The sequence below is a fragment of the Lithobates pipiens genome, unplaced genomic scaffold (assembly GCF_037356315.1).
Source record: "Lithobates pipiens isolate NorthernLeopardFrog02 unplaced genomic scaffold, aLitPip1_a1.2 Scaffold_19, whole genome shotgun sequence".
NCBI classification, from domain to species: Eukaryota; Metazoa; Chordata; class Amphibia; order Anura; family Ranidae; genus Lithobates; species Lithobates pipiens.
The window spans coordinates 290,021,004-290,034,472 of record NW_027507764.1 but is presented as its reverse complement, the minus strand read 5'-3'; positions in this window follow the sequence as shown (position 1 = coordinate 290,034,472).

The window sequence follows — 13,469 nt, the reverse complement described above, 5'->3', positions numbered from 1 at the left end:
GGAATGATGTCAGTATTCTGCTTGTTCTGCTTAGCAATCACTGGCGCAAGTCCAAGCTGGACCCATTGTGCTGAAACCATCTTGAGAATAATAGTCATTTGTGTCGTCATGGAGGCTCTTTTTAGGCATACGCCAGAGGCACCGTTCAATCACATATCTAAAACAATAGCAGTTGCAGTTGACTCTACATACATTGTTATGGCACAGAAGAGTCTGATTTGCATACAGTCTGTTCCACTCATATGACTCTGCATAAAAGGCACTTTCCATGCCCTACTTTATTTTATGTCTTGCACAATATGTGCCATCGCTTGCTTCTTTTGGGTGTCTGCCAAGGCATTTCTGTTGTATGAATACTGTCCCCTGAATTGTAGCATCCTTTTTTTTTTTTTTTGCTGACCCTTTGATTTATCCTGGAGGTTTCTAACCAAAATAGGGTCACACACTGCCTATCAGCTTTTTTTATATTTCCAGGGAAACTCCTGTGAATTTTTTGGTGCGGAAGCTAATTCAGTGAATTGCCATGGAAGTCCAGAGCACATTGAATGTTGCGGATGAATAAAAAATGAGATGAAAGAGCACAGGCATCCAAAGACTCATCTCCTGTTTGTGAGTGTTTGTCAATAAATGAAATAGTCTCGGATCACAAATATTAATGTGAGGAAATCAAAATGAAATGTTAACTTGTTTTTGAACACTGTGATAAAATGTATACTGTCATGCCAGATAAGAGTGATCACAAAGATGTGAATGATCATTTTATGGAAACATCCTGAACTATACTATTGAAAGTCATTAACCTCCTTGGCGGTATTCCTGAGTGTGGCTTGGGGTTACATTTCTTTACCATTAGCGGTAACCCTGAGCCACACTCGGTATTGCATTGCAGGATCCTGGTGCAGTGTACTTACCATGTCTCCAGGATTCTACGATGTCCCCCCGCTGTGTCCGCGGGCTGTGTCCTCCACCCAATGCCTCTGTGTGCCAGGCTCCATTCCCTACAAGCTCCATTTGGAGGGAGCCTGGCAGCAAATTCAAAAAGTTTACAATATATAACACATATAGTACACTGTAATCTTACAGATTACATTACTGTATGAAATAATTTCACCTCCCTTTTGTCTCTAGTGCTTTGTCCAGTGTCCTGCACCTGCATGCAGTGTTATATTATTTATACTGTTCTTTCTGCCTTGAAACTTGAGATTGTCCATAGCAACCAAAAAGTGTCCCTTTACGTCAAAAGTTTGACACCAGCTAGAAAACAACGATAGTGAATTAATACACTTGCAGAATTGAGCGATAGTGAATCATGAGGAAATACATTTTATTATTATTATATTATTTTTTTAGAAATATTTATAGTAATTTATTATATTATAATTTATGATTTAGTGTTTCAAACTTTATCATACCTGGGATGTCTACTAGACTCTTGTTTGGATAGATTTAAGTGTGTTATTACTAAGAATTACAGTTCTAAAATATACAAAGTTTTATGCAAAACAATGATACCGCTTTGAGACGCAAACATCTGACCTAATCATACAGCCAGGGTGCTTAAATGAAGTTGATATTTAATCTCCCAAGGCATGCTATTGTCTCAGACTAAATCACAAGCTTACAGTTTACTATTACTATAATGAGGAAACGATTATTGTGGAATTAATTGGCCTTATTTTATTGCACTGAAAATTTTCTTTGGCTTGCACAGAATTAAGTCACCCAACCTAAACTATATATTTTTAAGGACTTGGCACAGAATTATGTCACCCAACCTAAACTATATATTTTCTCCTTTTTAATGATGTCATTGGATTCAGTATACAAAGTACAGTACAATAACCTACATGAATCATACAGTAAACATTTTTCATTGGACAGATGAAGCAATACCCCCACAAAAGCTGCTGGTAACTTGTCTCTCCTATTTTGTTTTTTTGTTGTTTTTATCAGGGTTAATAACTTGGATGGGGTAGAGAAGTTAGTTATGTGATGCCCAACTTGACAAAAATGAATTGGGGCAACTTATTTCCTTTTTACAAAGTAAGGATCTTGGACTATTCTCCTTCCCAGACACCCTTGGTTTTTAAGAATTAGCAGCAAAAAATCCCTTGAGAACTAGGAGCTTTTAGTCCCCTTGAGAAAAATAGTACATTGTTTTTTTTTATGAAAGGCAAATCCACTTTGCACTACAAGTGCAAACTACAAATGCAAAGTGCACTTGAAATTGCACTGAAAGTGCACTTGGAAGTGCAGCCGCTGTAAATCTGAGGGGTAGATCTGAAATAAGGGGAAGCTCTGCTTATTTTATTATCCAATCATGTACAAGCTAAAATGCTTTTTTTTAATTTTCCTTGCATGCCCCCCTTTGGCTCTACAGCGACTGGCCTTCCAAGTGCACTTTCTGTGCAATTTCAAGTGCACTTTGCACTTGTAGTGCAAAGTGGATTTGCCTTTCATAAATAACCCCCAATATGTTGTAAACTGTATACAGGAATATCTCCTATCCTTTGTGAACTGCTCCCAGCTCCACTGCCTGCAGGAACTACCAGCCCTCCCAGTTGCTTGTCTATCAGCCCACCTGGCTGCTCTAAGCCCCTATACACACGGTCGGAGATTTCGACAACCAAATCCGTCGGATTTTGTCAGTCGGATCTTGTCCGAAACTGTTGCATACACATGGTCGGACTAAGTTGTCGAAAAATCTGATCTTTCAGAACATGATGACGTAATTTAGTTACGATGGGACTACATTCAGGCTAGTAGCCAATAGCTTTGATGTAGGAATTTGATCTGAGCATGTGTGGCACTTGGTCCGATCAAAATTCTCTACACATGATCGGAGTATGTCCGATCGAACCAGTTGGTCGGAAAATATTTCCAACAAGTTGGAGAATTGGGTCACACAGATATTCAGATGGAATCAGTCCGATGCATACCACACACAGTCGGATTATCCGACAACACAGTCCGATAGGACACATTCCGACGGATTCTCCGATCGTGTGTACAAGGGCTAAAGATCTCCCACGGCAATGGATAAAAGGGTTATGCACAGCGCTGTCCTTCTGAAAGCTTGCTACATGTGGCATTCTCTCCCCCTGAGCATTCCTGGGTGTGCTGATGCACAACCGATCCTAGGGTCACAGACGCCTGGATGCAGAAATATTTCTGCAGCCCCCACATGGGGTCATCTTACTAACTCCTCCCCTTTACAGATGTTTCTATAGCAACGTGTCCCGATGTAAGTCGCTGATCGCAGCCACTTCTAGTACAAAATATAAATAAATAAAAAAAATATCCCATAGTTTGTAGATGCTATAACTTTTGCGCAAACCAATCAATATACACTTATTGGGACTTGTTGTCCTCCACTAGTTGGGGGCGGGGGTGGGTGACACATTCTCAGCTCTGAGGGGTTCATGCTGGGACCTGTAGTCCTTCACTTTTGGGGGGTCACAACCCCAAAAGTGAGGAACTACAAGTCCCAGCATTAATCCCTGAGATCTATCCTTGTCACCTCCTCCTCCCATCCCTCTGCGGCTGTCATCTGCTGCCAGCTCATGTTTACTAATGACACACCCACAGGTTTTAATTGATCTGCCTCACCACAGGCAGGTTCAGGTCAACTCTTCAGACATGGTCTAATCTCCCTTCCCTCAGGCCCTGAGATGTGCATGAAGCTGTGCTGGAGAAGATGGAGGGAGGAGGTGGGTACAGTCAAAATTCACTAGGTGCGGAGGATTAAGACGTTAAATCCTCCTCCACTCTGAATGCTGGGGCCTCGGCCTTTCTCTCCCCCACATGACATCATTGGTTGCTAGACGCCAGGCGATCCTTGCAACCAGTGTGGGAAGTAGAGGCCAGCAGTGCAACAAGAGGGTCTCGGCCAACTGGAACAAATACTGAAGCACTGTGTAAATGGGAACTGCTGCTGCTGAATCTAAGTAAGTGCCACTTGAGCTTCGGCTCCCCCCCCCCCCCGCCTCAGCTAGTGGTTCGTGATCGTGGTGCACCCTGTACACCCATCCAGGACTGGCCCAGTGCTGATGTACTTACTCTGTCCTCTTTGCTCCGTGCTGCTCCGTAGGCAAGATTCCTCCTCAATCCATAATGCTGTTAGGAGCTTCACAAGCCAGCCTGAGCCCAGCCCAGAGGCAGAGCACCCCCCAGACCCAGAGGTCACACCACAACACGACAGCCTCTTGAGCACTTCATCTTCTGCCTGACCTCCATTTCTAGCATCGCTCTCTATATTTAAGGGCTGGTCTAGCCACCGTGACAGGAAATTCTGTCTGGGGATTGGTAAGGTTCCCCAAGTATACAGATCAGGACCTCCTGGCCTCTGTCCACTAACTTTCAGAAGCTTCTACAAGCTTCTTGATCCAGGGGGAGATACCAGAGACCTGCATCTGTGAAGCCACCCTGCCTGACCAGCAGTAAACTGACTGAATTTCAGAGTAACCAGTAATCAGAACAGAAAGAGGCATTCTGGCTGGAGTGGGGCATGGTTTGACCAGCACCTAATTTTCAGCTGAGGACACATTACATTCCACTAGGAAATTTACAAGATTAATAACTTTGTTCGATTTTTATTTAACATAAATAATATGACTGTGTCAGCCAATTACAGTATTAACCTTTTCCCACCCGCCTATTCCCACCCTCAATCTGTATATTAACAGGGCAGCGTGTTGCAGAAACATTATTAAAGTGTAAACCTAAAAACAAAAAGTATATATATTGCATTTTTCTAGTTCCAGATGTGGTGAATGCATTTGTTTATTTATTTATTTATTTGAAAAAGTTGGCCATACATCAAAATTCGACTGGTTCAGCAGGGACTGACTAAATTTCGATCCATGTATGGGCGCCCTGGATATACACATCAGTTTAAAAAGTCAGTTTATTGTAATATTATATTTTTCTGCCACTCTTATAACTCTAAGCATACGTTAGCACTTATATTTATATAGAGCTGTTACTGATTAAAATTTTCGGATTCGATTAATCGTTTTTTTTTTAATCGACTAATTTCGAGTAATTATAACACACACACAGATCCAACTACTTTTAGCTGATCTCCTTGCATTGCAACTCTGCATTAGTCAGTGGTAAATACACTATATACAATCACCCGACACTAGTTAGTTTCCACAATCCATGACTTAACTTCACAGTTCACACAAATACGTTTTAAATTCAAACTGTAGCACTGACATAAGTAATTTTTTTTCCACAGTAGCGTGACAATCCCTCCACCTCTGGTCGACCTAATCACTCTCACCTTATGGCATGGACCCCTGTGCAAACTTTATATAATAAATTGGACTATACCGGTACTTGGTAATGAACAAACACTAATGAAATTTAAAATCAATATAATTTTAATAAAGGTATAAAACAAAACAATAATAGAATATCACTTAAGAAGTACAATAATATGCACATCACAGTTAGAGTATTCCTGACGGATTCTCCATAGGAAGCATTCAACCATAAAAGGTGCACAAAAATTTCCTCGACTAGTTTCACGGGAAAAGGCCCACTTCTTTAGGAGGATATCTATATAAAAATATTGTAAACATTAGATAATACATACATAAAGGGACACATGAGCAAATTTTCTTTATATAAAGGTAAACCCTTTATTTATTATTGGTAATTTATTATAACCTTATCTACCCAGAGCCGGCTTTTACCAATCCCCCATGTTCACCGTGGGGGGACTTTATGGATCTCCCTGCTTGCAGCCTGTTCCTTGAAGTGGGGTGAGCTGATCTCCTTTCTAAATACATAAGGAATCTATTTATGTGAAATAAATAATTTTATGACAACTAATTTGCTCATGTGTCCCTTTATGTATGTATTATCTAATGTTTACGATATTTTTATATAGATATCCTCCTGAAGAAGTGGGCCTTTTCCCGCAAAACTAGTCGAGGAAATTTTGTTCACCTTTTATGGTTGAATGCTTCCTGTGGAGAATCCGTCAGGAATACTCTAACTGTGATGTGCATATTATTGTACTTCTTAAGTGATATTCTATTATTGTTTTGTTTTATACCTTTATTAAAATTATATTGATTTTAAATTTCATTAGTGTTTGTCCATTACCAAGTACCGGTATAGTCCAATTTATTATATGGCTGAATGGAACTACGTATGGGGTTGGTGTGAGCGACTACCCGGTATTTCCATTTAAGCTTCCTCCTTTAAAATTACAACTTCTGGATGATGGTACTTTATATGGTATTATAACGATATAGATCAGAGGCTATACTCATAGTATGCTTATATAAGAGTCTGAAAGAAAAATTATCTTTCAGAAATCCTACCTTTCACATCAGTCCTACATCTTGTAACTTTTAGAAGTAAACATTTATTACAGTCTGAGCTGATAACAGGTTTTGTTGACCATTATAACTTTTACTAAAGCCCCTTTTACACTGAGTCGCCACGGGCGTCAGTGGTGACGCGGCACTATTTTTTGCGCCAATTTACCGTAGTTTTAGCGGCGCTATTCAGCTGCTAGTGGGGCAGTTTGAACCTCCTGCTAGCGGGCAAAAAGGACTTAAATCCGCCTGCAAAACGCCACTGCAGTGGTGCTTTGCCGGCGTTATAGCAGCGCTGCCCCATTGTTTTCAATGGGCAGGAACGGTGTATTCCCCTCTCCTCCACCGCTGCAAAGAAGCTGCTGGCAGGACTTTTTGTGACGCCCTGCCAGCGCTGCGCCCCTGTGTGAAAACACTCGGCTTTCACACTTCCCCTTCCCCTTCCCCTCCCCCTCCTCCTTTCTCGTTTCTCTTCTAGCGCAGCACTATCTCATTTAAATATTTTCATTTATTTGGGGTTTGAATAACCCTTTTCAGTGCACGCAGTAATACCCTCCCTTACCCATCTAATTGGTTGGCGCAGAGATATCTCTATTTTATTTTTAGCGCGGTAGCACCTGAAAAACACCTCAGTGTGAAAGGGGTCTAAGATAGAGCAGAGCAAAAGGAGAAGGGGAGGCGATAAGTAATTCTTCTGACTCATTTATCTACAGTATGTGTGCAATCTTAGCTTCAGCTTGTAAATAACAGGCTTTATTAAGCAAAACAATTAAGATTAGCCTAGAGAACACTAGCCTCATATGCGATATATCACTTTTTTTTAAATCATCTTGTTCCTTATTGAAGAAGTTTTAATACAGTGAACAACAAGAAATACATGACTCAGTACACTTAATGCCATCAGTCAGTCAACAATGGAATATTTGATATAGCAAAGGGAGGCATTAAAGTGGAGGGCCACCCTGAAAAACAAAAATACATTAAAATTTAGCAAAAAATCAGAAGAAAAAAAATTAATTTTTTTTTTAAACTTACCAGAAATGCCTGTTGCTAGGCATATCGTCCTAATCTGCCTCTTCCTCCTCCGCTGTGATCTTCGGTCTTCTCTCCTCCGTGTGGCGTCTTTGGGGTAATGGGGCGCTGTGTGTTCTGGGAACTGTGTGTCCCAGAACACAGCGCGCCCCATTCACAAAGCGATGCACAACTCGCGCATGCGCAGTAGGAAATGGGCAGTGAAGCCGCAAGGCTCCACTGCCTGTTTCCCTTAGCTGAAATGGCAGCGCCAGGACCCGAGAGCTGAGGGATGGGTCAGCCTCGGGCGGCCGACATCGCGGGCACCCTGGACATGTAAGTTCGCTTATTAAAAGTCAGCAGCTACAGTGTTTGCAGCTGCTGACTTTTAAAAACATTTTTTTAAAGCTGGCTCTCCTCTTTAACCACCTCAATACAGGACACTTAAACCCCCTTCCTTCCCAGACCAATTTTCAGCTTTCAGTGCTCTCTTACTTTGAATGACAATTACTCAGTCATGCTACACTGTAACCAAATGAATTTTTTATCATTTTGTTCACACAAATAGAGCTTTCTTTTGGTGGTATTTATTCACCACTTCATTTATTATTTTTTGTAATATAAGGGAAAAAAGAGCGAATTTTTTGAAAAAAAAACAAAATTTTCTACTTTCTCTTTTAAAAGAAACCAAAAAAATCTAATTTTGGCGAAAATTTAGGCCAAAATGTATTCTACTACATGTCTTTGGTAAAAAAAATCCTGATAAGTGTATGATCATTGGTTTGTGTGAAAGTTATAGAGCCTACAAGCCATGCTATGCATAATTGAAAATGTATCAATCCTAATGCACTGATGGCCTATCTCAGTTCTTGAGGCCCTAAAATGTCAGGACAGTACAATAACCCCCCAAATGACCCCTTTTTGGAAAGAAGACAGTCTGCGGTAATTGGTAAGAGGCGTAGTGAATTTTTTGAAGTTGCAATTTTTTCCCCACAATGCTTTGGAAAATTAAGAAATATATATATTTTTTATTTTTTCACGAAATTATCATATTTAATATAAGTTATTTCTCACACATGGTGCAGGCATAATTGCAATTACACCCCAAAATACATTCTGCTATTCGTCCTGAGTATGGAGATACCCCATGTGTCAGACTTTTCCACAGCCTGGCCACATACAGAGGCCCAACATCCATGTAGCACCATCAGGCGTTCTAAAGGCATAAATTAACACATTTCAACACATGAAACACATTTCATTTCCTGAGTACCTATTACATTTTTGAAGGCCCTGGAGCACCAGGACAATGGAATTACCCACAAAGTGACCCCATTTTGGAAAGAAAACAACCTAATGTATATTCTATGAGGCATAATGAGTCTTTTGAACATGTAATTTCTTTCCACAATTTTTTGGAAAATGTGGAAAGAAAATAAAAACCTATTTTTTTTTCACAAAGTTGTCAATTTAGAAGATCTTTCTAACACATAACATGTACATAGCCAAAATGACACCCCAAAATACATTCTGCTACTCGTCCTAAGTATGGCGATACCCCATGTGTCAGACTTTTCCACAGCCTAGCAACATACAGAGGCCCAACATCCATATAGCACCATCAGGCGTTCTAAAGGCATAAATTACACATTTCATTTCCTGAGTACCTATTACATTTTTGAAGGCCCTGGAGCACCAGGACAATGGAATTACCCACAAAGTGACCCCATTTTGGAAAGAAAACAACCCAATGTATATTCTGTGAGGCATAATGAGTCTTTTGAACATATAATTTCTTTCCACAAGTTTTTGGAAAATGTGGAAAGAAAATAAAAACCTATTTTTTTTTCACAAAGTTGTCAATTTAGAAGATCTTTCTAACACATAACATGTACATAGCCAAAATGACACCCCAAAATACATTCTGCTACTCGTCCTGAGTATGGCGATACCCCATGTGTCAGACTTTTCCACAGCCTAGCAACATACAGAGGCCCAACATCCATATAGCACCATCAGGCGTTCTAAAGGCATAAATTACACATTTCATTTCCTGAGTACCTATTACATTTTTGAAGGCCCTGGAGCACCAGGACAATGGAATTACCCACAAAGTGACCCCATTTTGGAAAGAAAACAACCCAATGTATATTCTGTGAGGCATAATGAGTCTTTTGAACATATAATTTCTTTCCACAAGTTTTTGGAAAATGTGGAAAGAAAATAAAAACCTATTTTTTTTTCACAAAGTTGTCAATTTAGAAGATCTTTCTAACACATAACATGTACATAGCCAAAATGACACCCCAAAATACATTCTGCTACTTGTCCTGAGTATGGCGATACCCCATGTGTCAGACTTTTCCACAGCCTGGCCGCATACAGAAGCCCAACATACAAGTACCACCTTCAGGCTTCTAACATATAGCATGTACACACCAAGAATTACACACCAAAATACATTCTGCTGAGCAAAGGGTAAAAAAAAGGCTCACCTGTGGTTTTAGCAGACAGGGACACCGTTCCAGAGCAGTCAAAGCATTTTCTAGACAGCCAAAGGAAATGTCCAGGAATTGTTCAGGCAGCAGACAGATATGGAAAATTATGAACATGGTTCAGTACAGTCCAAGGTTTAGCAGGCAGTTCAGGCATAGGCATGTCCAGTTCAGGTGGCAGGCACAGGCATGGCCAGTTTAGGTGGCAGGCAAAGGCAGGGCCAGTTCAGATGGCAGCAGGCGGCACTTTGTACATTGGGCCTTGGTCAGGTAAGACCCGAGGACAGGGGTAGAGGCTTCTTCCCACCCAAATCTCTACGAAGCCTCCGAGTCTCCAGACCCTAATCCGAGAAAACGAAAAACCTGGAGAAAAAAGGTTTTCTCCACTCGGAAAACTTTTTCTGGAGCCCCTCACATGTGAGACCCCTGTGCTGTACAGTGGCAGGGCAAATGATCAGTTCAGGAGGCAGGCAAAAAGCATGGTCATTTAACAGGCCGAGGTCAATTCGCGTTGAAGGCAGAAATATGTTTGGCAGAGGCATAGTCATTTAACAGTCCGGGTCATACACAGAAATGGCAGAAAGTGGATACTGGAAAGAAATCATCTTCACTTTATTAATAGTTTAGTGAAGTATGATAGCTTCGATAGCAAGTTCCAATGCAGAGGCCTGGCTGGGAGGGACAGTCTGGACAGTAGTATCGGGTGTCACGGCGAATTCCTCTACTTGTACACACACGGCATTTTTTTGGGGGTTTGCGACCTGTTTGGGTAGGAGGGAGGATGTCGGGAAAGTGCCTTTCATGGAGTCTGGCTACTGCATCAGACCGAATTAGTTGAGTGGGTTGGCCATGGGGATAGACAAGGGCTGTGATGACATCTTCTTGGTATCTTAGATAGGTCAGGGAACTTTGGGTGCTCTTAGAAAAAATAATATAAGAATTGAACATGGCCAATTGCATCAAATAAACGGCGACTTTCTTGTACCAAAACCGTGATCTCCTGGTGGCCAAGTAGGGCTGCATCATCTGGTCATTCATATCCACCCCCCCCCCCATGTATAAGTTATACTCGTGGATACATTTTGGCTTCTGGATGGGGCCTTTTCTTCTTTGCAGTTCCACCAAGGTGTCATTGTGTATTGTGGAAAGGATGTAGACATCTCTTTTTTTATCTCTCCACTTCACCGCTAGTACCTCGTCAGTCCGCATACTGGCCATTTCACCCTGTTTTAATTTCTTGGTGACCAATATCTGTGGGAAACCTTTGCGGTTGGTCCGTGCTGTCCCACAGGCCACAGTCTGCTTTAGGTATAGATGGCGGAAAAGTGGGAGACTTGTGTAGAAATTGTCTACATATAGGTGGTAACCTTTCCCAAGCAATGGTTGGATCAGCTGCCAGACAATTTTGCCACTTGTTCCCATGTAGGTAGGGCATCCAGGGGGGTTTAGCTGTCTGTCTTTTCCCTCATAAATTATGAAGTCATATGTGTAACCCGTGGCCCTGTCACACGCCTTATAAAATTTTACCCCACGTCTGGCTCTTTTACTGGGCATGTATTGTTGTATTGCAAGTCGCCCAGTGAAGTGTAATAGGGATTCATCCACACAAATATTTTTATCAGGGGTAAACATCTGTTTGAAACTGGCGGAAAAAAAATTGATTAGGGGCCGAATTTTGAATAATTTATCATAACTGGGATGATTTCGAGGGAGGCATTGGGCATTGTTATTGAAATGTAAAAATCTCATGATCATCTCATAACGGTTTCTGGGCATAATTGATGAATAGACCGGCATGTGGTGGATAGGTTGGGTAGACCAGTAGGAATGGACTTCATTTTTTTTTGTTAGCCCCATGTTGAGGGTTAGGCCAAGGAAAATTTTAAATTCTTCCACGGTGAGGGGTTTCCAAAAAAAAGGACGGGCATAGGAGGAACTGGGATTGTTGGCTATATGTTGGCTGGCATATAGATTACATTGCTCCACAATGTCAGTTAGGAGATCATTGGTAAAAAATAAATGAAAATAATAAAGTGGGGTTACATTTTCCGTCTGTATCTGAGGGCCTGGCTGGGATGTAAAAAGGGGAATAACAGGTTCTACTGACGTATCGGGCAGCCATGTTGGATACAGCAGAACATCTGGAAGGCTAGTATGGGCACTGCCTCGTTGATGGGATGCTCCGTTGCTAGTATCTGGCCTATCTTCAAGGAAGGTTGCAGAACTGCTGGTGGATGCCTGCCTATCCCGGAGTGCTGCGCTGCTGGTGGATGCCTGCATATCATCCTGGAGTGGTGCGCTGCTGTTTGATGTCTGCGCCTGCTCATTTCTCCCGTTTCTCCTTGTTAGGATTCTATCTTCCTCGGTTTCCATCTCGGAGCCACTGCTTTCCACTGGCTCATAATCGCTATCCGAGTCTGACGGAGAGAGTTCCCCGCTACTCTCGTCCGACATACTCTGGAGCATCTGGAAAGCCTCCTCTGCGCTGTACGACCTTTTAGTCATGTTGACGGGCAGATGTCAGATGGCGGGCGGAAGATGTCAGATGGCGTCAGATGGGCCTGATGATGGCGGGCGTCGGATGGGCCTGATGATGGTGGGCGTCGGATGGGCCTGATGATGGCGGGCGTCGGATGGGCCTGATGATGGCGGGCGTCTGATGAGCCTGATGATGGCGGGCGTCAGATGGGCCTGATGATGGCGGGCGTCAGATGGGCCTGATGATGGCGGGCGTCAGATGCGCCTGATGATGGCGGGCGTCAGATGCGCCTGGTGATGGCGGGCGTCAGATGCGCCTGGTGATGGCGGGGCAGATGCGCCTGGTGATGGCGGGGCAGATGCGCCTGGTGATGGCGGGGCAGATGCGCCTGGTGATGGCGGGCAGATGCGCCTGGTGATGGCGGGCAGATGCGCCTGGTGATGGCCGGGCAGATGCGCCTGGTGATGGCCGGGCAGATGCGCCTGGTGATGGCGGGTCAGATGCGCCTGGTGATGGCGGGTCAGATGCGCCTGGTGATGGCGGGTCAGATGCGCCTGGTGATGGCGGGTCAGATGCGCCTGGTGATGGCGGGCAGATGCGCCTGGTGATGGCGGGGCAGATGCGCCTGGTGATCGCGGGTCAGATGCGCCTGGTGATGGCGGGTCAGATGCGCCTGGTGATGGCGGGTCAGATGCGCCTGGTGATGGCGGGGCAGATGCGCCTGGTGATGGCGGGCAGATGCGCCTGGTGATGGCGGGCAGATGCGCCTGGTGATGGCCGGGCAGATGCGCCTGGTGATGGCGGGGCAGATGCGCCTGGTGATGGCGGGGCAGATGCGCCTGGTGATGGTGGGTCAGATGCGCCTGGTGATGGCGGGCAGATGCGCCTGGTGATGGCGGGGCAGATGCGCCTGGTGATGGCGGGGCAGATGCGCCTGGTGATGGCGGGTCAGATGCGCCTGGTGATGGCGGGTCAGATGCGCCTGGTGATGGCGGGTCAGATGCGCCTGGTGATGGCGGGCAGGTGCGCCTGGTGGCTGATGTGTCAGATGGCGGGCCGATGTGCCAGGTGTTTTTGGGGACACTGTGTTTTGGGGGACACTAGCTGGGAGATCAGTGGGTAAACAGCAGACAAACAGCTAGAAAACTC